Raw genomic sequence first — 26,552 nt, forward strand, 5'->3', positions numbered from 1 at the left:
ACATAGGCAGAACACTCTATGATGTAAATCACAGCAAGATCCTTTTTGACCCACCTTCTACAGTAATGGAAATAAAAACAAAGATAAAAAGTGGGACCTAATGAAACTTAAAAGCTTTTGCACAGTAAAGGAAACCATAAACCAGACGAAAAGACAACCCTCAGAATGGGAGAAAATATTTGCAAATGAAACAACTGACAAAGGATTAATCTCCAAAATATACAAGCAGCTCATGCAGCTCAATATCAAAAAACAACCCAATCCAAAATTGGGCAGAAGACCTAAATAGACATTTCTCCAAAGAAGATATACAGATTGCCAAGAAACACATGAAAGGATGCTCAACATCACTAATCATTAGAGAAATGCAAATCAAAACTATACAGTGACGTATCACCTCACACAGGACAGAATGGCAATCATCAAAAAATCTGCAAACAGTAAATGCTGGAGAGAGTGTGGAGAAAAGGAACCCTCTTGCACTGTTGGTGGGAATGTAAATTGATACAGCCACTATGGAGAACAGTATGGAGGTTCCTTAAAAAAACTAAAAATAGAACTACCATATGACCCAGCAATCCCACTACTGGGCATATACCCTGAGAAAACCATAATTCAAAAAGAGTCATGTACCACAGTGTTCATTACAGCACTATTTACAATAGCCAGGACATGGAAGCAACCTAAGTGTCCATCGACAGATGAATGGATAAAGAGGATGTGGCACATATGTACAATAGAATATTACTCTGCCATAAAATAGAAACGATATTGAGTTATTTGTAGTGAGGTAGATGGACCTAGAATCTGTCATACAGAGTGAAGTAAGTCAGACAGAGAAAAACAAATACCCTATGCTAACACATATATATGGAATCTAAAAAAAAAAAATGGTTCTGAAGAACCTAGGGGCAGCAGAGGAATGAGATGTAGAGAATGTACTCGAGGATGCAGGGAGGGGGAAGGGTAAGCTGAGACGAAGTGAGAGAGTGGCATGGACATATATACACTACCAAATGTAAAATAGATAGCTAGTGGGAAGCAGCTGCATAGCACAGGGAGATCAGCTCAGTGCTCTGTGGCCACCTAGAGGGGTGGGATAGGGAGGATGGGAGGGAGACGCAAGAGGGAGGGGATATGGGGATATGTGTATACGTATAGCTGATTCACTGTGTTATACAGCAGCAACTAACACAACAATGTAAAGCAGTTATACTCCAATAAAGATGTTAAAAAAAAAAGAGAGAGAGAGAGAGAGAGATACACGAAAGAAAAAGAGTTTCCCGAGCCAGGTTGTTCTAAGTGTGAGACGGATGGAGTTTGCTCTCTGTGCTCTCCTTTCAGAAAGAAAGCTCTTTGCCTGATTCTGCTGTAGATCATCAGTCGTCTCTCCAGCTTGTTGGTTTATAGTAATTGTGGAGTCTGGTGACTCATGAACCAGTGCCTACTTTTTTCATTCATTTTGTCACTTTTATCCTCCAAGCATGGCTAACTCTCCACAACAGTGTGTAGATAGGAAGGGTCGTGCCCATTCTCATATTTATTCTGGGCAGCATTTGGGCTCATGAGAATGTTCTGAGAGATTTGCAATGACCTGGCCATCGAGCTGATTGGGGAAGAACTGGGAGCCTGCTGTTTTGTCACTGGGCTTTTCTTTGGCCTCTAATTCCAGGTACTTCCATGGGAGGAGTATTGCAGGTTGCGAGGCTGGTAGCACACAGGAGCTATGGGGGTGGGAGGTTGGCAGGGAGGCAGAAGCACAGCTTTAGGACATGTTGCATGTGACCAGACCTCGGCACAGGGATGTGCTTTGAAGAAGTGTGGGGTTTGTTCACGAGCTGAGTTTTCCTTCAGCTCTTCTCAGCTTTCAGTGACCGTATTTGGAGCTATGGCCTTCTGCATCTTGAAGAGGTCAGCTTGAAAGCTGCCTTTTGCCAGCTGAGATCTGACACTGATCTATAGAAATTGGGAGGGTATTTACTGTAATGTCCCTGAACTGAAAACAGAGTCCCTGAATGGCAAGCTTCAGGAGAAAATAAACTCTGATAATGACCTGTGTGCTCCCTGGACACTGCCCTTGAGAAAGGCATCCTAATAATTATGGCTTCAACTTAAGACGGCAGTAATAACACCAAGCAATTTTCATTTTGGTGTTTCACAAAACAACTACCTTTCTGGAGCCCCGTTCTAAATTTTAATATCTTCAGGTTCTGACTGATTAACCAATAAATGCAGTTAAATAACTAGCTTTCACTCAGAGAGAGAAACGATTCAGAAAGAAAACTGCTTTCTGATTTCCCCACTGATTATAACGGAAAGCGCTGAAGGTTTGAGACATCTTTCCTGGATACCTGTGCGTAATTTCCAGCCATATTAATGGAACTACCAAATGTGTCATGTGATTAAGAAAATAGAAGTTCAGTAATCCCTGTTGACTGGGCTGGTTTTTCATTTCAGGGAATTATATAATGCTTTCATGAACTTTCCATCTTCCTGGAAAAATATTGCCATGTGATGTATGTTATAATTACTCTTAGAAATATAGTGTTTCTAATTGAGAAGTCTGTGTATGTGGCCTGAGTATTCTAGCTCACGTACATAATTGGTAGCTAGGAATAACTCAAAAGGTAAAGGTGCTTTTTCCCCTTGGCTCGGTGACTATTAATATCAAATGAAAGCACATATTGGCATCAAGGGGAACACAGACTCTTTGCCTTTCCAATTTCATTTTATACTCCCTGTTGACTTACACGAAATCCTTTAGGCATAATTGCACTTTTTCCCTAGTATCCTCATCCTCCCTTAAGACTTCATTCTTTGCTATACTAATCTACACAGAGGCAAGGAAATAGGTCTCAGTGCATCTCTTTTTTTCCCCCTAAGACATGTTGCTTACATGTAAGAGAAAACAACTTGGCAACTCGAACTCCTCCTTCCCTCTCCTCAGCCTCTCAGAATTTCTCAGCTCTCCACAAGTGTGTTTTCTCCTTATGGAGAAGTTGATTTGGTTCCATTTATAAAAATAGCAGCTATTTAAATGGGAAAAGCTTTTCCTTATATCATCTTTGGGCCAAATGTTTTTCTAAAAACATACTCTTTTTTTTTTCTAGCAGAGAAGACAGATTCTAAGTGGATTCAAGGTTCATGAAATCGCTAAGAGTTTTCTGTTGGTTAATGCATTTGAAAACTAAATTCACATAAGTGCCAAAATGAGATATGTAAATTAGATAACAGTTCTATAATTGTATTATATGTGTGTGTGGTTTGCATGTATATGCGTTATAGATACAAACTGTCATATTTATATATTAATACAAAATTATATTTGTTTCCTATATAGCATTTTATATAGTGGGTTTTTTTTGGAAGGTAGAAGGTGTAGCCAATATAAATCATTGCTTAAATTATGTTTTCTCTATCACAGGGAAGCAAAAAGAGGATTTTGTATCCCTCTTTTCCAGTCCTTTTTAAGCTCATTTATTCATCACCAAATTCAAAATTTTTAGTTTCTCCAACGTATATCCAGAAACTTGCAATTGGATGTGACCCTGAGGTTCAAAAGTCCACTCTCTTGCCCAATGAGTGATTCACTCTATCATCTATATTAGCTTTTGTTTAAACATTTCCCCCAATGGTGGTGTCAAAGTGTGGCCAGAGATAGGAGTGAGGGTCAGGGTGGACAGGACTTCAGAACCAACATAATCTTCTTCAACCACTTTGGGTGCAATAAATACATGTAAAAGCAAAGCAAAACACTGAGCTTATTATGTGATGAATTGGGCTTGCTTCATGACAGGTCACTTGAAGTCCCCTTCCCCAGTCTACCACCAGGTTGCTCTACCCTTTAAGCCCCTACACTGAGAAATTCTGACATCTCAACTGATTTCCAGTGATAGAGGGAAGATATTAGAATGCGTTCTAGTGGTTACAGATTGTCCTGACGCTGACACACACCTGCCTGGCCAACTGGCTCCTCTGCAGCAACATAAAAAGAGGGTCCAATTTTTTTTTTTTTTTTTTTTTTGGCTGTACGCGGGCCTCTCACTGTCGTGGCCTCTCCCGTTGCAGAGCACAGGCTCCGGATGCGCAGGCTCAGCAGCCATGGCTCACGGGCCCAGCCGCTCTGCGGCATGTGGGATCTTCCCGGACCGGGGCACGAACCCATGTCCCCTGCATCGGCAGGCGGACTCTCAAAACTGCGCCAGCAGGGAAGCCCCCAATTTCTTTTTAATATAATTCTTATTCAATTATTTGGAGGCAGCTATACCATTCCACTAACCCTGGCTTTTCCAAGCTAAATTGTTTGTTTCTTTAAGCATCATTGGTAGCATTTATCAATAAGAATAGTGACCACTTATTTATTTATAGCACTTTGGAGTTTCCAAAGCCCTTCTACATACTTTCTTATGGAACATGCACAGCAACGACTGTAGCTTCTTAATTTTACAAATGAGGAAACCAAGGCTCAGGAAGGATAAGTCACATACCTTAATAATTGATTCAACAAGTACTTATTGAGGGCCTACTATATGCCAGGCACAGTGCAAAATCCTGGGATATAGGAGGGAATAAAACAAATATGGTGCCACTCCTGTACCTCTTGTAATCTAGTGGAAATGGCATACATTTAAAAAATCACTACAGATGATACTCAGATAATAGTCACAATTGAGACAGAGGTAGAACTTTAGTACAAGTCTTCTGCCTCTAAACAAATTCAGTAGGACTATTGCCTTCATTGAAATGGACATTCATTTGTATATGTTAATGAGGTTCAGTTAAACTAGTCTGTCTGACAACCAGTCTTTTTGGCATGAGCTCTTTTTTAGATTGATCCTCTCCTTTCTGTAACTGTAGAATTGGGTGGGGTCTACACAGGTATACTCAACTTAAAGGAGAATTTTACATCAATTTTCTATCAAATCTTATTTTGCCATTTTTTTCTCATCACTCTAACTAGCCAACATACTTTTGAACTTTTATTTAATCATCTCTAACATATTAGTTCTCCCTCTCTGTTTCTGTTCATCTGTAAGTTTTATGAAATTGTGTTCACTTATATCACTGGCAAAAAAAATGTCCACAAGTGCTTGTGTCAAGGAAATTTGTCATTAGTTGCAAATTGGATTTCCTATCAGCTAAGTGACCTTGGGCAAACAACATCCTCTCTCAGAGAATCTGATTACTCATCTGTGAAATGAAGAAACTAGGCTCGAGAATGCTGAAAGGATTTCCCTGTATTAAAAGTTTTATGATCCAATATGTTTTAAAGCATTATGCTGAGTTTTAAATACTTTTCTTCTGGTGTGGAAAAAAAGAAATGCAAAATATGAACTGATGGGTAGCACCCCCACCCTTCACTAATGAAAGGAAGCAAATCAGCAAATACTGGCCCAAAAGCCATACAAAATGACCAACGTGTAATAGTTGTCAAACCTTGTCTTAATCTAAGACAATGGCTTCATGAAACCCCTAACAGTCTCTTCTGCTGTCTATTTTTTAAAAAATATTTAGAAACCAACAATGAACAGTCATTATAAAAACTAATATTTATTTGAGAATAATCCATAATTTGGAGTCTTCAGTGAGTCCCCTTTTTCTCCTCTATGTAGGAAAATTATCTTTGATTCTACACGTGCTACCCCTCACAGGCTTCTTTCCAAAATCTGCCTAACAAAAGGCAATTCTTATCTTCTAACTTTAATGCTACAATTTATTTGTGTCTTTGAACTTGAGTAATTTCTGGATTCTTTTTTCTTAATATCGCTTCATTAAGTCACATAATGTATCTCTTTTACATCAGCCCTACTTGGGTTGCAATATGTGGTACAATTCCTGTCATTATCTTAAATTTGCTAATTAGAGAGGATTCAAATTTAATTAATAGAAAGTTCCACCACTTTCAACCAGAGATAAATGGGAAGTTATTACAGAAACCAAAACCTCTCTATCCTGAGAGGAGAGGAAATAAAGAGGGTACCCACCCCAAAATGTAATGAGTAGTATAGAAAGTTCTATCCTGGTACCGTGATTTAAAGACAGACTATTTGGAATGCGCATCTATGTCAGCAATATTGGAAATATCTTATTTCTCCATTTAAAGATGACTTTGTGTTAATTATATGAAACCATGGAGGACTAATTAACAAATAACAATGAATTAGCTTCTAGATTGTGCAACTAAAAAATTCTTCTGGCACTCTTCTGTTACTTAGTTGTTCAAAGGCTTCGTATAATGTATCCAGGCTGTTTCTGGTTGAGGGAATTTCCCCAGTGTCCTTGTCAGTACAATAATCCTTGCTCTATTCCAATAATGTCTTTCCTTCCTTGAAGCTGTGAATGCTACTGTATTCAAATATATTATTTCTTATTTACTGCATTTTATTGAAATGTATCAAAGGCTGGCATCAAATCATATCTGTTCAATAGCATTATTTTTTAATAAATGTACGTGCAAAGTCAAGGTGATACAAGTACTTAGCAATTTAAGAGTTTTTTTTTAATTGGTTCTCCTTAAATCATGTATATTCTTAGTTTGAAAATTATTAAAATGTGTTTTGAAAACAGCAGTTATAACCAAATATATAGAATCCCTAGAGTTTCATAAAACTCAAGTTGAAAATCTTTAGAGAGTTTTACATGAAAATGTTCTGTCAGACCATGCCTTAAATTCACAGATCAGAGAATTGGGCTATCTGTTATACATTGGGGACCAAATAAATATTCAGTACTACAACAACCTTATTAAGTAAAAAACAAGATATTTATTTGTCTAAAGTCCACAATTCTGAGTCAGTATAATTTCAATGAAGTTGTCTATGTCATGTTCAAAGTTTTCATTTTGGTAGCATGAATAGACTCACATAAATGATAATTACCTACTAATGCTTTTTTTGTTGATTGTTAGCCTAACTGTAATGAGAAGAAATCTTTTCTTTCAGGTCAATACTTGAAAAAAAGGGCCATTTATCACATCAAATAATTAAAGCCTTGCAACATGCTAAATTAACCTTTCATCATGTGTCTTATTAACCTCAGTGTATTTGCCAAGGCTTTTTTAAACCTCTTTGTTCATTGTGCCCATAGAGATAGAATGCTAATGCACTATATATGTGAGTGAAATATATTACCTGCTAAAGTTAAGCCTGTAGAAACTTGAGTCTTTCAACATAAAGATTCATGCTGATTTGCACCAAAACATCCTTCTTCACTATAGATATGTTGAGATATTTATGCACTTTTAATCATCTCCTAAAATTCCATAGACCCAACAAATATCATATTGGTAGTTTGAAAATACATTTGATGCACTGTTTTAATTTTCAAGTCGTTTTAAATCTGTGTCTATTTCTTCCTGTATTGCTTACATATTTCCCCAGTCAGTTCCTTGATAGTTGTTTCTGTATCATTATTTGTTTCCAAATAATGTTCTTGGCACACTGGACTATATCTTTTGATACTATTGACTGGGTTGTTTAGAAATGTAGTATGCTCTATCTGTTCTTCAAATCAACAAAAAAGTTTTTAAGGCATCAGATTTAATATCTAGCCACTAAATTAAGTCATTCAGTTATTTTAAGCTTCTTACTTAGTATTTTTGACTGTGAAATTTCATAGTAATTACTTATCAATATGTGACTTACATTTTTTTCTTATAGTTACAGACATATCCTACAAGAAAATAATTAGAGGGTTAAGTTTTATATTATTAATAATTTAGCTACTCACAGCTCTGAGGTTAAGAAATAGGACTAACATCAGTATTTCAGGCTAATATTTTTAATATAATATTTATTAATAATCAGATAATATTTAAACTGTCATGTATTATTCAAATAGTTGTCTTAATAAATCCCACTTATAAACACTAGTTAATATTCCAGTTAAAATACTGGAGTACTTTTTTTTTTTTTTTTTTGTGGTACGCGGGCCTCTCTCTGTTGTGGCCTCTCCCGTTGTGGAGCACAGGCTCCAGAGGCGCAGGCTCAGCGGCCATGGCTCACGGGCCCAGCCGCTCCATGGCACGTGGGATCTTCCCTGACCGGGGCACGAACCCGTGTCCCCTGCGTCGGCAGGCGGACTCTCAACCACTGCGCCACCAGGGAAGCCCTGGAGTACTTTCACAGTGTTTTAATAACATGTACTGTGACAAGACAGAAATACAAATACATAGCAAAGATGGGGAAATTACTAACATCACTTATTTTGAATGTATCAACACCGATTAGTCCCTAGCAAATGGTTTAGACAAAAGTTATGGTCAGATTCAACCATTCATAAGTTATTCTGTCATCATGAATGTAGGAAAATTCAGAGAAATAAAAACTTCTATATAAATATACTTTTTAAAACATTTTCTTCCTAATATTTCACGTGGATATTCAGCACATTTTTAATGCTTGATTCACTCTTTTTGGAGTAAAATTTTTTTTAGGATGTATGATTCTAAAAATAACAGATATTTTATTATATGTGCAGTTAGAGACTTCCCTGCTCACACCAAGATGTCTACATGTTGACTTTTATGGTTTCCTTTGACCCATTTCTGATTTAGAACCAACAGTGCTTTTCTCTAAATTGTATAAACACTAAGATAGAAATGTGACATCAAAGAGGAAAATGAGAGAGATATTTTAGGTTGTCATTTTTGTATTCGATTTTGTATTCTCAATTTTGTATTCAAAAGTATCTCATTTGTGTAACAAGATACTTACATGTAAATCCACACTTAAAAATGTAAAAAAGTCAATATAATCATTTCTAGAAGAACACATTTGGTAACAAAAGTGACCCTTTTTCTCTTCTGTTTAGTTGCTTTTTCTGGGGAGGTTTGTCCCAAAAGGGTAGCATGGCCATAATGGTTTTATTACTGTTTTTAAATTTCCACCCCCTTATTTCTGCTACTCTGGGAGGACCACTCCCTCTACCCCCAACTGTCCCCACATCAATGATATTGCTAACTCTCTGATTCAGGTCATATTCCTTTTTATTTTCTTTTTTTTTCTTAATTTCCCCAGTTTCTATTGAAATCATATTGGGGTAAAATATTGTATGAGTTTATAACAGAGATTTAGTAAGGCATAAACACAAGTTTAGAGCTTATTCTTGGATTTTATTTGTATTTTCAGTTTAGTAGCTTCAGGAGGTCATTTAACATCCTTTGCTGCAACATATCAGCTTCTAGGAAAGCCTTACTCTGTATCGGTGGTTTTCAAGCCAGGCTGCATTTTTGAAACTCTGGGGAGACTTTAAAAAAAAATGTATGACCTAATATCACACCAGACTAATTAAATCAGAATCTCCAGGGACCAGCCTTCCAGCATCGGTATTTAAAACAGCTCCCCAGGTGATTCTCAAATGTAGTGATGGTGTCAAACCATGGCTCCATACAATACAGCAGGCTGCTTCCTTATACATATTAATCATAGTCTATATTAATTCATCATCACATAGGCGCTAGGAAAATTTTTGGAACAAAGGGAGAAGTGAAGGCTGGCTATAGTTTAGGCTACTTGAGGAGAGCTCTTATTTTACCTTCTGTCATATAAATTGAGGACAAGCAGACAATAATTCCAGGAGAGTGATAAATTGTGTTTCTAGTTTAGTAAAGTAAGGACTGTCATGTATAATATAGGAAAATTCTGCTTTTAATTCAGAATATTTCTCTATAGGATCACTAGAGAGAAAGTTCATCTTAGTCCTTGTATTAGTTTCCTTAAGGTGCTGTAAAATATGACCACAAACTGGGTGGCTTAAAACAACAGGAATTTATTCCCTCATGGTTCTGGAAGCAGAAATCTGAAATCCATGTGTCCACATGGTTGGTTCTTTCTGGAGGCTCTGAGGACAGATCTGTTACCTGGCTCTCTCCTAGCTTCTGCTGGTGGCCTGCAATCCTTTGTATTCCTTGGCTTGTGGATTCCGCAGCCCAATGCCTGCCTCTATCTTCACATGGCCTTCTCCCCTCCGTGGGCGCATATGTCTTCATGTACCCTTTCTTATAAGGACGTCAGTCATTGTATTTAGGGCTGACCCTAATCCAGGATGACCTCAATTTAACTTGACTAATTACATCTGCAGAGACTCTGCTTCCAAGTCAAGGCACAACATGAAGTTCCAAGTGGATGTGAATATGGGGAGACAGTGCTCGTTACTACTTGACTTCTCTGCTGCAGCTTTAGGTGTCATTCAGCACTCTTCCTAAACCGCCCCTTGGCCAGATCTTCTATGTATTACATCTTTTGCTTACTTTTGTCATAATATCCCTAACAACATGTTGCAAAAGTCTGTTATATAACTTTCTCCCACAGTCTGTGAAATCCTAGAGGGCAGGGGGAGTGACTTATTCAGGCTGTATGTGAGCACCTAATATGGTTTCAGGCTCATGGAAACACTGGAAGAAAGGAAGAGAGAAAGAAAAGGATGCATGTATGTACCGCAATGTTAGCACTATTTGCAATAGCCAAGACATGGAAGCAACCTAAGTGTCCATCAACAGATGAATAGATAAAGAAGATGTGGTACATATACACAATGGAATATTACTCAGCCATAAGAAAAGAATGAAACAATGCTATGTACAGCAACAAGGATGGACCCAGAGGTTATCATACTAAGTAAAATAAGTCAGACAAAGACAAATAGAACATGATATCCCTTATATGTGGAATCTAAAAAAATGATATGAATGAACTTATTTACAAAACAGAAACAGACTCACAGACATAGAAAACAAACTTATGGTTACCAAAGGGAAAAGGGGAGGGGAGAGTCAGATTAGAAGCTTGGGAATAGTAGATACAAACTACTATAAATAAAATGAACAACAAGAGCCTACTGTATAGCACAGGGAACTATATTCAGTATCTTGCAATAAACCATAATGGAAAAGAATCTGAAAAAAGAATATATATGTATATATGTATAACTGAATCACTTTGCTATACACCTGAAACTAACACAACATTTTAAACCAACTATACTCCAATTAAAAGAAAAAAGGGTGCATGTCACTCACCTGCACACAGCAGCAAGGCGCCAGTCTGCTCCCATGAGCACCATCAAGAAACATACATGTATGGGCTCCCCTGGTGGTGCAGTGGTTGAGAGTCCGCCTGCCGATGCAGGGGACACGGGTTCGTGCCCCAGTCCGGGAAGATCCCGCATGCTACAGAGCGGCTGGGCCCGTGAGCCGTGGCCACTGAGCCTGCACGTCTGGAGACTGTGCTCCACAACGGGAGAGGCCACAACAGTGAGAGGCCCATGTACTGAAAAAAAAAAAAAAAATCAGGATCAATGACTATTGAAACCTGTTTTTTTCAATTACTGAGCCTCATGATTTTGGGGAAATATAATCTCCATAGATTTATTCAAGAAATAAAAGCCTTCTATATATACACAACAAGATTTTGTTTTAAATGCTGATCCACCGATGTGATCTTCATTTCTACAGCTTGGGAACCTGTAGGGTGGAATATTTACTCAGCAAATAGAGATTCTTCAGGGGAAGAGTGGAAATGTTTAACACAGAGCAAGTCTGAAACTTTCACCTAATCAGGCAGTTGACCTGCTGGTGTTAATGGAAGCTGACCTTGCCTTCTAGCATAATTGGAGGGTTGACAGCACAGCATCATTTTATTACCATTTTTCTAACCTGTGGCAGAGGTCCCCTGACCAACATCGTCAGTTGTTGGATCCTGCCATTTAGAGGCTTCATGGATTTATAGCTTTGATCAAGGAAGATTCTGCACTTAATTGGTATATACAGGAGATTTTAAAGTAATTTCTCTCTTTTTTTCTTTTTGTTAGAGTATCTTAGTAGTCAATTCAAATTTCATTAACTCAGATATCCTACAACTGAAATATGAAGCAAGGAGGGAAAAGAATAGACTTAAGAGAAGGGATACAAGTGCCAGAAGCAGAGTAATATCATGTAGTCAACTGTTTAGTTATACTGACCAAAGCCATCCTTTGCTACTACTCTCATATACAGTTTGTAGAATGGATGAACCAATCCGAAATGGAACAATGAGAGCTTTGGGTTCACAAAGTGCCAATTATATACTGTGCGCATGAAGCATCACTTTATGGCAGATACATGGAGAACCCAGATGAGGGAAGTTACTGTCTGTGAGGGATTATATTGAACCCAGTGTTACCACTATCACTTTGTGGTTTATTAAAATGCTATTTACAAAACAGAAATTGAGTCACAGATGTAGAAAACAAACTTATGGTTACCAAAGGGGAAAGTGGGGGGAGGGATAAATTGGGAGATTGGGATTGACTTATACACACTATATATATAAAATAGATGACTGGGGCTTCCCTGGTGGCACAGTGGTTGAGACTCCGCCTGCCGATGCAGGGGACACGGGTTCGAGCCCTGGTCCTGGAAGATCCCACATGCCACTGAGCAACTAAGCCCATGTGCCACAACTACTGAGCCCACATGCCACAACTACTGAAGCCCGTGAGCATAGAGCTCGTGCTCTGCAACAAGAGAAGCCACAGCAATGATGAGAAGCCTGCTCACAGCAATGAAGACCCAGTGCAGCCAAAAATAAAATAAATAAAATTTAAATATATATATATATATATATATATAACAGAATACTACTCAGCCATAAAAAAGAATGAAATTTTTTTAAAAACGTAGAATCAGTTATCTTAGAAAAGTAAATTTGAAATTATGTGAAAATAATTAACTGCTTTGAAAATTTGCTGGCTTCCTTTACTTCATGACCTCCACCTTTTGCCCATCTTGTTCCCAAATAGTGACATTACTTTAGAGCAGTTAGTTACCTGGCATGATTTTTCCCCCCAGGCACTGTTTGGAGATGCTTCTGTTTGTCACAGTTTGAGGAGAGGGTGCTGGTGGCATCTCACGGGAAGCCAGGGATGCTGGTAAACATCCTGCATTACAGAGGGCAGCACCCCGTCCCCCGGCAAATGATTATCTGGTTGAAATGTCAGTCGTGCCCATGTTGAGAGACTCCGCTTTGGAATAAACAGGGAGAGGGAGAAGGAAGAAGCTGGCTTTCAAGCTAGTCAGTCTCATTTCATTGTCACTCACTTGTGGGGTGGAGGACCATTCTACACCTGGAGCAAAGATGGGGTTAGGAGCTCTCCAGTGAGTTTCAGTTTCCCATCATATTCTCTCTGCTCCACACCTTGAGATAATCAAGAGCTTAACTGCTGCAATTTGCTTGACAATCCCACACTCTCTCCCCCATTATCGCATGTGATGTTTACAGTTCTGTGCGGTGGTGGGAGCAGGTCCTCAATTTGTCGCATGCAGATTAGAGAACTGAAGCGGAGAGACAGCTTAGAGACCCACTAGGGGAGGGGCTGCAGCCCGTGGGAGAGGTCCCTGGGCTCCAGCAGCAGGACAGTGCACTGTCTGTAGAGAATTAAGAAGTAATAATAGGGCTTCCCTGGTGGCGCAGTGGTTGAGAGTCTGCCTGCCGATGCAGGGGACGTGGGTTCGTGCCCCGGTCCAGGAAGATCCCACATGCCGCGGAGCGGCTGGGCCCGTGAGTCATGGCCGCTGAGCCTGTGCGTCCGGAGCCTGTGCTCCGCAACAGGAGAGGCCACAACAGTGAGAGGCTTGGGTACTGCAAAAAAAAAAAAAAAAAAAAAAAAAAGTAATAATAATGAAACCAACTGAAATTGACTGCTTTGAATTATCCTTCTAAACACGGTCAACGATGAAACACTATTTCCCACGAGACAGACCTCTCCTAGCCCTGCCGTCTTAGTCTTCCACTGCTTTGGGACATTGAGTACCTTTACCCCAAATGAAAACTAGAGAGGAAACGGGAGTGCATAGATATAGTATCAAATTCCGCATCTGTCGTCTTTATACACAAAGCTCCTTTACCATCCCGGTCTAAATATTATAACTGAAGTTTTATAACTGTCTAGGGAAAGAAGACCTAGGCCCTTAAAATACTGTTAAATCCAAATTGTTTGGGCAGATTCCATATTAATACTGGTACGTTCAGTACAGCTGAGTCAACTAACCTTTTTCTACAAATCAGCGATCTAGAAGGTCCTTCCTGCCTTTCTGCTGGCCTTACCAATTCTGGGGACAATTGGCTGGGGGAATTTTATGAGTCTTTGATTTTGTCACAGGTAAAATAATGTGTTATAACTGTCATTAGAGACCCCTGTGCTGTGCCTTCCATTTCCCCACTACTCACTCAAATTCCAACCCCAACCAAACCCATTAGACCAAATGCTCTTAGCTCTGTGCCTCTTACAAACTTCCAGCATACTCAGTGCCCTACATTTGACTTTCTTTTTGACGAGAGGGGAACTGGCAGTTGGTAGTCCAAAAGATAGCCCCTGACCTGTTCACCATGGGATGGAAGGCTAGAGGCTGGAGTTGAGGTGTGTGTTTAGTGCAGCACTGAAAGATATTCCCCCCGGCTGTGTCAGCAGCCTGCTAAAATACAGCTCCTTGACTAGCATGAAAATATTCCTTGGGGCAAGAAGAAAAATATGACAAGGCAGGAGGGAGGGTTTGACATGATACAGATTTGGGAAAATGAAATGTGACAATTGCTAATACCTTGGAGTTCAAAGAAAACTGGCACATTTCGGGTTCCCAACAGGTATTTAAGTGTATAGAAAGTGTATAGGTATTGAAGTGTAAAGAAAAGTGTTAAAATTATGTTGACTGCACTGTGGTTCTCTCCATTTTACTAGGGGAGCATTTACAACAGTGCATGATGGGCCAGGTCTTTTGGTTTTGTCATTTTTTAACTTCTTCACCCATATTGTGTAATCACACAGGTGAACAACAGCTGGCTGAATGGGTATTATATTTATATATTTTTTAATTTTAATTTTATATTGGAGTATAGTTATTAACAATGTTTTGTTAGTTTCAGGTGTACAGCAAAGTGATTCAGTTATATTCTGAATGTATTTATTCTTTTTCAAATTCTTTTCCCATTTAGGTTATTACAGAATATTGAGCAGAGTTCCCTGTGCTCGACAGTAGGCACGAATTGGTATTATATTTACATGTGTTACTTAAGGTTATATTTCTTGTTAGTCTTTCAATGGATAATTTAAAGCATATGGAGTGAAAAAAGCGCAATGATACCTGAATTTACTTTACTTGAGTGTAGTGCTCCTAACAAAAGCTATTTTGGGGGCTTCCCTGGTGATGCAGTGGTTGAGAATCTGCCTGCCAATGCAGGGGACATGGGTTCGAGCCCTGGTCTGGGAAGATCCCACATGCCACGGGGCAACTGGGCCCGTGAGCCACAACTGCTGAGCCTGCGTGTCTGGAGCCTGTGCTCCGCAACAAGAGAGGCCACGGCAGTGAGAGGCCCATGCACCACAATGAAGAGTGGCCCCCGCTCGCCACAACTAGAGAAAGACCACGCACAGAAATGAAGACCCAACACAGCCAAAAATAAATAAATAAATAAATAAATTTATATTTTTTTAAAAAGCTATTTTGGTTTAATAAATTGGTGAGTTTATTGGATAGAATCACAAATTCAATCTGAAAGTCTGGGTTTTCCACAATGGGGTTAGAAGAGTGCACTGAAAAGTTTACCCAGCTGAAGGCAGATATCACTGATTTCATATTAGGACATGCTATTTCAAAATATTGCTTTACTGTATGAGATTTAATGCAGCCATCTGTAACTTAATCTTCTTTCAAGTGAGCACACATCTCTATAGGCCCTTTCAAACATGTTTAAGAGTGCAATTAGGAATCAGACAAAATGGCCCTACCATTTGAGTTTGGCTTCATCAGCTTTATTCAAGTCTTCTCGCTGTGGACCGACCTATAGTACAACATAGTACCTGGTATTTTGTCCTGCACAGATCATCAGTGCATCCTATTTGTGTTCAGAATGTCAACTGAGATAAGCAGAAATAAAAGGACTTTTCTCCCCAGTTCTGACTCCCTGCCAGTTTCTCCCTCTGTGACTCCCCTGTCACCTTATTTCCCCAGAGATGGGAGTTTTTCATTGTGAATTTTTGGTTTTGTTTTTGGGGTTTTTTTGCGGTACGCAGGCCTCTCACTGTTGCGGCCTCTCCCGTTGCAGAGCACAGGCTCCAGACGCACAGGCTCAGCGGCCATGGCTCACGGGCCCAGCCGCTCCGCGGCATATGGGATCCTCCCGGACCGGGGCACAAACCCGTGTCCCCTGCATCGGCAGGCGGACTCTCAACCACTGCACCACCAGGGAAGCCCCCTTTCATTGTGATTTTAAGCCTTTGGGTTGTGAACTGAATATTTGCTTATCCCTTTGCTGTCAGCAAGGAATAGAGGGGTTTTCATTGCTGTGAACTTGTCTAGGAAGCCTAAATGAGCATGTGTCTGCCAATGGCCTTCCTGTAGGGCTCAGAAAGCTAAAAGGGCTCTTCTTGATAGAGGGACCCCATGGTCAGGTGGGTTCCAAGCTTTGATCTCTCCCCTGGCTGGCCAAGTGACAGACACTAGTCACTGTGGACTTTCAAATACCGCAAAGTACAACCTAGATTATGGTATGACATTTTCTTTGGAGTTTTTCAACTAGCTAGGAAAGCTTTCCATATGTCATTATCTTGTTTTTCTTCATTTTTAAATGTTATGTAAATTACAGTGGGGAGTTTTTTTTATGGTGTCCTCTACACGATCTGTGATTTATTTGGAGATTCACAAAATGTATTATTTGAGTCAAAAATTATTTTTAATATATATCAAACACAGAATCACGCAGCATCATTTTGTTGTTTTCATGTAACAAATGTCCCTAACTTAAGGCCTTTGGCTTTCTAACCTTTGTTAATAAATAATATTGGAAAAAGAATGTACCTAATTTATATTTTGGTCTAAAAAGCAAGATTACTATATTAGAATTTTATCTAAAGCCTAAATTCTTAATAAGGGGCTTCTGTGAATTACTACTATTGTTTTATCTTTCAAGACAATAATTATACAAAGTATCAAGCATGCTGACTTCAAAATTTCTTCTAAAAATACATTTTAATTTATTCTAAAAATCCTCCTTGAGTGCTTATTTTATGCTAAGGACTGTTCTAGGTGGGGAGGATACCAGTGAATAAATCAAAGTCACTGCTCTCTTGAAGCTTCAGTTCTAGTGGAAGGAGACAGTTAATAAACAAATAAACAAAAAATAGTGGGTATTGGCAAGAGAAAATAAAGCAATGTGAGCAAGATAGGGCATGTTAGGTGAGAGGAGAGGGGTCTATTTTATAAAAGGTGATTCTGAGAGTGTCTCTAATAAAGGGATATTTGAGCAGAGACAAGTGATGGAGAGATGGGTCTTGTGGATCTGAAGGGAAGAGCATTCCTAGCAGAAAAAAGAGCAAATGCAAAGGCCCTGTGGTGGAAAGTCCTTGCAATGGATGAAGGAGTACAAGGAGGCCTTTGCGCTCAGTACTTGTTGGATTTCAATTTTTTTCCCAGGTAACCTTCAAAATTTAATAGTTGGAAACTAGGAATCGTATCATTAAAATACTAAATTAAATTGAACATAATATTGTCACTTGCTATTTATTGTTATTAGACTTTTCAAAGGTGGTTCTAAAATTTGTTCAAGCAATTGTTTTGAACAAAAAGAGGAGTGGTCTGGTCTTGGTTCTCTGTGACCCTGATTTTTAGTGTTTCTTTTTAACAACGAGTATAATACATCATATTTACTTTCATAGATAGCAGTCATAACTTTTCTTAATTTTAGGAATTGGATTTATATTTCCAATACCAGCATTATTTTAGTAAAAGATGAAAAATCAGAGATAAGGCCACAAGGGAATTAGGATACAGAGAAATTACAAAAGTGGTTATAAGGATAGTTTATATAATTCTGCCTTAGTTAACCTCAATGGAAATGATTTTTCAAGATACCTAGTAACTAAGTCAATTTTGCAAGTAACAGTTTGCAAGCACCAGATATTTTCTTTGTAATTCAGATTTATAGATGAAACATATATAGTAGTAAACATGACACAACTCAGAACATGGGCAATATTATTGTAATACAGTTATAAGAACATCATCGGGGAAACACACAGAGAATTGTTTCTCACAGTTGGGACATTGTAAAGGTCTCCATGGAGTAGGTAGCAGGATCTGAGGCTTGAAGAATTGTAATGCTGGGCTTCCCTGGTGTTGCAGTGGTTAAGAATCCATCTGCCAATGCAGGGGACACGGGTTCGAGCCCTGGTCCAGGAAGATCCCACATGCCGCGGAGCAACTAAGCCCACAACTGCACCACAACTACTAAGCCTGCTCTCTAGAGCCCGCAAGCCACAACTACTGAGCCCGCGTGCCACAACTACTGAAGCCCGTGAGCCAACAGCCCATGCTCCACAGCAAGAGAAGCCACTGCAATGAGCCGCCCGTGCACAGCAACAAAGAGTAACCCTGCTTGCCACAACTAGAGAAAGCATGCGTGCAGCAATGAAGACCCAATGCAGCAAAAAATAAATAAATTAATTAATTAATTAAAAGAAGAAGAAGAATTGTAATGCTGAAGATAAAAAGAATGAGAGGACGTTTCTGGTGGAGGGAAACACAGCAATGCAAAAATGTCATGTGCTGGAGTATGAAGTAGGTTAGAAGGAATCAAAGAAAAATAATATTACTGGTAAATTAGCACACAAGAGATGCTCATTAACTACCTGTTATTAGAATGAATACATGATGGATAAGATGATTGGTTATGGCAATTTCATCATATCACATGTTAAAAGAAATTTAAATTTTACACTTCAAGTCGTGGGGAGCCACTGATGGCTTTTGTTCATATATTTCTTTATTGAAGTATAGTTGATGTACAGCATTATATTAGCTTCAGATGTACAACATAGTAATTCAATATTTTTATAGATTATACTTCATAAAAAGTTATTACAAAATAATGGCTATATTCCCCTGTGCTGTACAATATATCCTTGTTGCTTATTTATTTTACATCTAGTAATTTGTGTCGTTTAACCCCATACCCCCATCCCACCCCTCTCCCTACTGGTAACTGCTAGTCAGTTCTCTTATATCTGTGAGTCTGTTCTATTTTGTTATAAACATCTGTTTATTTTCTGGATTCCACATATAAGTGATAAGATAGAGTATTTGTCTTTCTCTGTCTGACATTTCATAATACTCTGGCTCCATCCATGTTGCTGCAACTGGCAGAATTTCATTCTTTTTATGGTTGAGTAATATTCCACTGTGTGTATATTCCACATCTTCTCTATCCATTGGTCTGTTGATGGGCACTTAGGTTGCTTCCATATCTTGATGGCTTTTAATCAAGGGAACCGAGTGAGTGCTTTGAGCACCTGAATCATTGGAAAGCCATTTTATTTTATTTTTCATTTATTCAACAAATAGTTATTGAACACTTATTATGTTGAGATCTGGGACGGGTGCCATGTGAGATTTATTTTTCCTCATAGAGTCTCTACAGTCCAGAAGCTAATAGATCCTTCTTACCTTACTAGTGCCATCAACCAACCTATCTACTTCCTTCCTTCCCTCCTTCCATCTTTCTTTCTACCCATCCATCCTTCCTAGGCTTCATTCCAGAAAGGAACTCAGGAGGCTGCAAGGACTGTTGGAAAGCCATTTTGGCTGTTAGTAAGCCAAAAGTGCACTTTTGCTTACTTTTTATAGACTTTGTTAGCACTTTAATTCTCCCTGTGATAGTGTTTGTGACTCTGAAAAATATGTGAAGAGGCAACATTTGACAATAGGTCTTGATAGGATGAATATTGTCATCTGTCAACCTGAGGTCTTAACAAAGGGCTTTTTAATACAGGATACAGGCTAGACAAGAAGCAGTGAATGTAGAGTAAGCCCCAAGTAGATACATTTTATTTCCCGGGAAGTAAATGGTTGCAAACAATTTAGTTGGAAGAGTTTTTCCTTTCATTCTGAGTCCTGGTTCATATTTCACTCAGATGTATCTCTGTCAAAAATAGTTTCATCTAAGAACACTTTGTTAACCTACCTTGACTAAAAAAGTAGATTTTCCCTTAGTTGCTCGTGCTGTAGTCTGTGCAAAAAGAACCATTGGAATCACCCTTATTTTGGGTAGGCTCAGGGGTTGGTATCAGCTGAAAAGATGTGAGGTTTCCCTGTCAGCTGGGACATCCTTTTTCCTCTTAGGAATTTATTAGGTTATCGAGCTCCCCCTAAGTTTAGCTTATAAGGAGAAATGGGAGCCGTGTCTGAAGCTTCCAGACTGATGCTCTCATTTATCTAAATTCCATTTCCACTTCTGCAGAAAAGAGCCAGATAATAAATCTGGTCCTCTTTCCTCCACAGTAGTAGCTCCCACCCGAGGGCATCTATTCTCAGTCTGGATAGGATGAAATCATGAGGACTGGGAAATGCCTTAAAGATCAAAGGGTCCTTCCTCTTTTTTTTTTTTTTTTTTTTTGCGGTACGCGGGCCTCTCACTGTTGTGGCCTCTCCTGTTGCGGAGCACAGGCTCTGGACGCACAGGCTCAGCGGCCATGGGTCACGGGCCCAGCCGCTCCGCAGCATGTGGGATCTTCCCGGACCGGGGCACGAACCCGCGCCCCCTGCATCGGCAGGCGGACTCTCAACCACTGCGCCACCAGCGAAGCCCTGGGTCCTTCCTCTTAACGTCGCAGCTGAGCACACTGAGACCAAAAAATTAAATTATTTCCCCAACAGTAACACGGGTAGAAAGATCCTATGTAAAGTTGAAGTAGGTGATGTAAACCTGCCTCTCCAACCTAGAGATCAGAGGTTAAGAATTATAGAAATGTATCAGCAGTGAAGTGGACACTTAGAGGATGTAGAAGAATGTCGGATAACCAGGCTTTGATGGGAACCAAGAGAAGCCCAGCCCAGCCAGAAGCGGCCTGCATCTGATGTGTACCTGGTGCCATTTCTACTGCCCTCTGCTGTCCTTATGGTCCTTAGCGGGCTCGATCATCACCTGCTCTTCTTCACTACTGCAATCTCTACTTGACCAAGGTCCCTAATACACTGTGTATGTGCTCCATTCCCTGTAGATTCAGACCCCCACGTGAGAGTGTCTGACTGGCCATCTTAGGTCCTAGGCGGTGCCCATGTGGCTGCGGCTGGGACGGGGAGGTGCAGGGGAGGGGAGGCAGGTGGGTCCCTGCCTCTTGCCTCTGTTGAGATTCTCCCCAGGTCTGGAGTAATCAAAGGACCAATGCCCAGCTCAGATCTGCACACTTTTGCATGTAGCTCTGTTTCTCACTTGACTCTTTTTTTTTTTTTTTTTTTTTTTGCGGTACGCGGGCCTCTCGCTGTTGTGGCCTCTCCCGTTGTGGAGCACAGGCTCCAGACACGCAGGCTCAGCGGCCATGGCTCACGGGCCTAGCCGCTCCACAGCATGTGGGATCTTCCCAGACCGGGGCACGAACCCGCATCCCCTGCATCGGCAGGCGGACTCTCAACCACTGAGCCACCAGGGAAGGCCCTCACTTGACTCTTAAAGCAGTCACTGGTCAGGCAGCTTGAACCAAGATGTGACTCAAAATTGCAGCCCTTAGAGAAAAGGCATTTTTCTGGTTATTGCCATTGTTACTGTTTTTCTCATGTCGGAAGCAACCAGATGGCTGTTAAACCTGTAAGTCCTGGGAATTCCCTGGCAGTCCAGCGGTTAAGACTCCATGCTTCCATTGCAGGGGGCACAGATTCGATCCCTGGTTGGGAAACTAAGATCCTGCATGCTCCATGTGGCACGGCCAACAAACAAACAAAAAACCTGTAAGTCAGAGTTTCTCAAAGCATGTTGGAATACTGCCTTCATCAGAATCATCTGGGTGCTTAAAGCAGATACCCCATCCAAATCTGCGGGGCCCAGATAAGGATGCACATTGAATTCTGAGGACCATTGAGCTACACTCAGGGTCTCATATCTATGTTCCTGTAGGGCATTACATACTTTCACTAACCACCCCCCCGAATTTTTGCCAGTCACATAAGGAACTAGAAAGTTCTGCAAGTAGATCCAGAAGTGGGAGAAAGTGTTTAAAGCCCCTGAAATTATTTAGTTACTGTCTTTATGGTTACTATGTATCTGTTGTTACTATGTCTTTATGCTCTGCAAGGGCAGAAAACTAAAATATATTAAGCTCCTACTGTGCACTCATCCTATCTACGCTGAAGGAATTTCCACTGCAAAAGTCACATATGCATTTTAACTTGGTGCAGTGATTTTCAGTGTGGTCCCCAGGCAGGAGGCATCAGTATCACCCGGGAACTTGTTAGAAATGCAAATTCTCTCCCGCGCCATCCCCAGACTGAGTATTAACTAGCTTTCTGGATGATTCTGATGCACGCCGAAGTTTGAGGACTGCTGCTCTAAGCTTCCTTGCCTGTAATATAAAAACAATAATAATTCATACCTCATAGTTATCCTTCATATTATTTTCTATTGTTTTCTGAAACTAAGCTAATGTACAAAAAGGACTTGGCCCAAGGAAAGTGTTGAACACATAGTAAGAATATCATTGAGTCTATATTTAATTTCTTCAAGCTGCTCCTATTTTCTCATTGCGTACTTCCCGGTGAATCCATTGGTTGCCTATAATATAAGCAGTCATATTATGTTACATATGATGGTTATAGAAGGAATCCAGATGTTGTAAAATTGTGGTACTTAAGGGAAATGAGGGTTTTTTCATTCCCCATTTTTAAAATAGGGACAAGACTATCCATTTTTCTATTGTCACTTAAAGCCATTTTAAGACTTATTCACGAGTAACTTTAACATGGCATTAATAGGCTTAGTGGGACTTTCAATTTCTTAATCTCAGATGGGGGCCAGTTTCTTAGGGCGAAGTACAATCATCTTTACCTCGTCTTCCTTGACACCCAGATAAAACTTGCTGAATCTGGGCTTGCATTAGATTTTCAAGCTGAATCTTTTCGCAACTCAAATGCATGGTGAGCAACACTTCTCCAAGAGCGGGGATTGAGGTTTTTTTTTTTTATTAGTTTCTGCTTTATAACAAAGTGAATCAGTCATACATATACATCTGTTCCCACATCCCTTCCCTCATGCATCTCCCTCCCTCCCACCATCCCCATCCCACCCCTCCAGGCGGTCACAAAGCACCGAGATGATCTCCCTGTGATTGAGATTGAAATACGTGTCAACCCCACTAGAGGGTGACCTTTATCTTGAGTCAGGGTACAGATAAACTAAGGGCATCCTCTGTGGCCATCTCGTTGCTCAAGGTGAGGAAGAAGGCAAAGGCACCATTTCAGGCCAACTCAGACCTGTTTCTAAATGATCTAGTAGTCTGCCGAAGACATTTAAAACTGAGCTGTTGCATATTCTCAGTTTGTATTTAGGGTGAATTTCCTTCTTAATAAATGCAAGTCTGAATTTTTAAAATTCTTTAGCTGTTTCAATTCTGCTTCTCAAATGCCCACTGCCCCCCCCAAATAAAACACTACTGAAAATAAGAGAAAGAGAACTCTGTTTTGTAAAAACAAAATAAAACAAAAGGCTGGGGCTTCCTTGGTGGCACAGTGGTTGAGAGTCCGCCTGCCGATGCAGGGGACACGGGTTCATGCCCCGGTCTGGGAAGATCCCACATGCTGAGGAGTGGCTGGGCCCGTGAGCCATGGCCGCTGAGCCTGTGCGTCTGGAGCCTGTGCTCCGCAACGGGATAGGCCACAACAGTGAGAGGCCCGCGTACCACAAAAAATAATAATAATAATAATAATAAATAAAATAAAATATATCCCGATTGAATCAAAAAATAAAAAGGCTGTAGGATTTTAAGTTCCTTTTGGTGATTTAAAAATATGACAGATTCTCTAGATACCAAAGAACAGCCCAATGAAGATGTTCAGACTGTGTTCAGAGAGTCAGTTTAGATAAAACCCTAAGAAATTAATATTGAACACCAGATTTGGTTTCGCTTTCATAGTTTAGATTTAAGAAATAAAATATTTGTAAATATTAGAATAATAACTCCGCTAAAAACCTTTCACTTAAACATCAGAGTTCAGTGTTATTTTAAAAACCATCTTAGGGCTTCCCTGGTGGTGCAGTGGTTAAGAATCCACCTGCCAATGCAGGGGACACGGGTTCAAGCCCTGGTCCGGGAAGATCCCACATGCTGTGGAGCAACTAAGCCCGTGAGCCACAACTACTGAGCCCACGAGCCACAACTACTGAAGCCTGTGCACCTAGAGCCCATGCTCTGCAAAAAGAGAAGCCACCACGATTAGAAGCCCGTGGACCGCAACGAAGAGTAGCCCCCACTCGCTGCAACTAGAGAAAGCCCATGCACAGCAACAAAGACCCAATGCAGCCACAAATAAACAAATAAAATAAATTTATAAAAATAAAACTATCTTAGTAAATGTCTTTTTATAACATTTAAAATTAACTCAGCTTTTTGCAACACTATGAATTCAAGTAATATTTAATGTGTTCTACATCCTTTATATATTAACTTGACTTCTTCTACTTTGATGTTTAATAATTTTTAAGAGAAAATCTTAGCATAGGATAATGCCAATTTTTTTATTAAAATATGTAGATTGTACTATTTGCTTCTTTTCTCAAACTATTGTAAAGGATGTTTCTAGAGCACAGGATAGCTGTCGCACTGACAAAATCAATTAACCTCATGCAGAAAAAGACTACAGTAATTAAACTTAGGTTCCTACATACAAATGATATTAATTTTTATCCACCTCTATAAACCAGAAAAACATTGTCTTATAAAATGTATATCTATTAAAACATGAGGAAAGGTTTTTCTGTGGCATGAATTAGTCTGAATCCATGTTTATCTTGCATCTAAGTTCATGAGAAGAGATTGCCTTTGGAAGAAGTAAGTCTTTCTTTGAAGGATGGGTGTTTTTATTGTTTTTATACTCTTGGAAAAAGAGCTCACAGCCTGAATCGAAACCTCCCTTCCCAGAAAAATGAGCCTGCTGTGATTTTACAATAGAACAGTGTCTCTGTGCAATTGCATATGTTTTTATATACAATTGGTAAGAACTGCTCTGATAACTTTTACAATTCTCATGCATTAAAAGTTCGTGCATTACTTATCTGTAAAGGTTTACACCTATGTTTAAAATTAGGCAGCCTATGTTTAAAACTAGGTATTTCTCCATTAATTAAACAACTCCCACTTTAAGACTATAGAAGGCATTCTTGAAAATTACGTGGGGTTATGTGTAAGCATATACACTCTTATAACCACCGCAGTCTAAGAATGATGTGGACCTAAACTCTCATTTGCAAATTAGAATTGGAAGAGGGACATGCGATTTAATTCCCTCCTGATGGTGCCACTCAGACTTGCCTCCCGATGGCAAACTATGACTAAACTATATGACTAATTTGCCTAATTTTCTATCACCTGTTAAGATTTGACAGCTTGTGTGCATATGGAGAGCACTCGTCAGGCAGAATCTTCAATTCTCTCCCCAGTTTAAGATTAGATTTCTGAACTTTTCTGAATTCCTTGAAAGTTGAAGGTTTCATTTATTCATTTTTAGCCAACTGTTTTGATTCTTCCTTTTTAAGGTAAAGTTTAAGAGGTAATTGACAGACATAAAGAAAGCTAGCTAGGAGGGAATATATGAGGGTTAAGAGGGTGGGGAGTGTGGAGTGAGAATTATTCTCATTTTATTCTTGTCCAGCTATATGAGAAAATATAGATAACTTTAGCTATTCCTAATATTACTATAATGTCTCTTCTTCATTCTTTGTGCACAAAATTCAGAAATAATTTCAACCATTTATGTTGCAATTTTTATGTTTTCCAGACATTTTTATGTTTTCTATGTTATAAATAGTAATGATTCTACAGTATTTGTCTAGGTTTACATGTGTAGACTTTGATATCTATTTCTCTGTTTTATTCCAACCAAGTTGATCTGGCATATATAATATCTTCTGCCTAACTACTTAAACAGAAAGATATTTTATTTAACTTCCATTTATCTTGGGAAGTGTATTCCACTTAGCATTTTAACTCTGGTTTACAGTTAAATGAGGAGAATTGGTGTTTGATTTTTCCCCAGGTTTAAGCCCTATCGTCATCCTCTTCACCATTATTAGTGGCATTTTAGATTTTCAGTTTCTCCATTTACAGAATGGAAATTATAGGCAATGTTAGATTATTTTTATAAAAAAAGACAGCTTATTTTTTATCATTAGAATAAAGGTGTACTCTAATTGTATGGTGTAAAAGCATTAAAAACACTGAAAAAGAGAGGACAGCAGGGAAAGATACCCTTTGGGCAGAAATTTCAGCAACAAAGAAGACGGCTCTTCTCTGCTTATTTTACCTGATACATAATTGCCTTGAGGCAGGAGGAGGCACATGTGTTCAGATTGCCCCGTGTCACCAGCCTTCTGCCCTGGAATGCTGATCCTCCGGAAGGCAGCATGCTGGACTAGCCCCTGCCAGCCCAGGAGCCTGAGCAAGGACCTGGGCCCCTAGGCGCTTCTGCACAGGAAATATATATATATATGAGTGTGTATATGTGTGTGTGTGTATATATATATATATATATATATATGTATATA

General features: G+C 39.5%; 1 protein-coding gene across 3 annotated transcripts in view; it reads left to right on the forward strand.

Annotated features, from left to right (window-relative positions):
- Positions 1-26,552, forward strand: part of FGF14 (fibroblast growth factor 14) — a gene marked incomplete at both ends in the record, with an annotated part of 579,759 nt that overhangs the window by 528,945 nt on the left and 24,262 nt on the right. The window lies entirely within an intron of this gene.

The sequence above is a fragment of the Hyperoodon ampullatus genome (assembly GCF_949752795.1).
Source record: "Hyperoodon ampullatus genome assembly, chromosome: 16".
Classification (NCBI taxonomy): domain Eukaryota; kingdom Metazoa; phylum Chordata; class Mammalia; order Artiodactyla; family Ziphiidae; genus Hyperoodon; species Hyperoodon ampullatus.